This window comes from Hordeum vulgare, chromosome 2H (genome assembly GCF_904849725.1).
Source record: "Hordeum vulgare subsp. vulgare chromosome 2H, MorexV3_pseudomolecules_assembly, whole genome shotgun sequence".
Lineage (NCBI taxonomy): Eukaryota > Viridiplantae > Streptophyta > Magnoliopsida > Poales > Poaceae > Hordeum > Hordeum vulgare.
The window spans coordinates 429,381,980-429,383,778 of NC_058519.1; positions in this window are offsets into that span (position 1 = coordinate 429,381,980).

Consider the following 1,799-nt stretch of genomic DNA (forward strand, 5'->3'; position numbering starts at 1 on the left):
TTTTTTCAACTACAAGTATTTAGGTATAGAAAAAGTAGGTAATAGCATCCGCAGTCCAGAAGCTTGGCATGCATGAGCACTACTCATTCATAAAGTTGCAAAATGTGCCGTCATCGTTCACAAACTTGCTACGTCGTGGCGAAAAAGCCTATAAGACACCGCCGCTTGACGGCCATGTCGCAGCCGTCGGCCTAGCTGGCTTGGCACTACCCAGTGTTGCATTCTTGCTAGGGACGCTGACCTCCAAACTGTTCTAATCTTCGGATTGCACGATTCAAATGTGGTTTGTCATTTAATGTGGTCTTGCAACGACCCATGTGGCATTTCAGACACATTTTCCTTTGCAAAACGAAGACATATTAAGGGGCTTTGTGTATGTCTCGACAACAACCACATCCGCTTTTGGCCACCCTGGTTAATCAAAGATGTCCCTCCTTCGCTCACGCACGTTCCCCTCCGACACCAGCTTACAGCGGCCACTTTGCATTTAAGCCGGCCGAGAGCGAACACGATCTTTAATTGACACCAACATTGAAGCGGCACGCCGACTGAAATAGCACCACATGCCGCACATCCGGCTGAACATGCCTTATCGACGCATTCGAATGCCTCCATTAAACTCGTGCGTGTGCCGAGAAACCTACTTCGGCCACACGTTCGTTCTTGAGCCGGTCGATATTAAACACAACGCTGGGCAAGCTTCTCGTGTCCGCCCGCCATTTAAACGAGGCCAAACGTTGGGCAAGAAACGCACCACTCCTCCGCTCTTCATCTTCTCCTTCCACCATTTTCTTCACCATTTGCATGGCATCCGGCGAGCACGAAGATCAGTTATCCGGTATAAAAGCCGGTTGGGTGGCCCACCGAGCCCGCCGGATACGAGCCACACAATATGCTACTCCACCTCCCTCGTCGAGCCCGACGGAGCAAGTGGCCGCTCCAAGGCGGCACCTGGTTGAGCAACTCGCCACTCCAAGCCATTTCATGGAGGAGTGGCGAGTTGCTCCAGGCCAGCAATGCAGAACAGGCATTATGTTGCCATGGACGAGGTCGGACACGATCCATCTGCCATCAACGTTCGCGGAACAGTGCCCTACCGACGGAGAAAGAAGCCAGCACGTCTGCGACCGTCGCCAACATCGAGGAAAAGTATAACCTGGGAGGAAGCTGTCGCTTGGGTCCCACGAAGGCCACCACCATCGCATCGTCAGCATACACATCCGGTGTCTCGCCCTCTCTCGTGGGCCACCGTCGTCCCCCGCCCCCAAAACCATCCATGATTCGCGCTTCACGGGAGCGGATGCCCCTCCCCCTCCGGCTGAAGCACCCCTTTGCCACTCCAATGAGCGGTGCAGCCGGACATAGGGAAGATACAGGGAAGGAATATACCTATTTGGGCTCCTGCGGTCTGATGAGCAAGCTGCCGAACATGAGGAAGACAAATGGATTCGTTGCGGCTGACCGTAGACTAGTGTAGTGTATCCCTGTCGTGGAATGGAACTTCGCGTGGCCGGACATGCACATAGTTTGACATTTTTAAGTTAAATGTGTCCAAAATATAAATGTCTTCCTCCATTTTTTATGAAATCCGTTGTGTTTGCATGAATTTCATCCCATTTGTTGTGTTTGCATGAATTTCATCCCATTTGTTGAAGAAGTGTTTGAAATGTATGCGAACAACGTTGGATGATCGTTTCTGTCATCCATGTCCGCACACTGCCTATGACAGTCCGAGACCGACGCTCCAGAAGATTCCCCTCTTTTCCGTTGTCGTCGTCTTATTATTTTGTTTGCCGCAT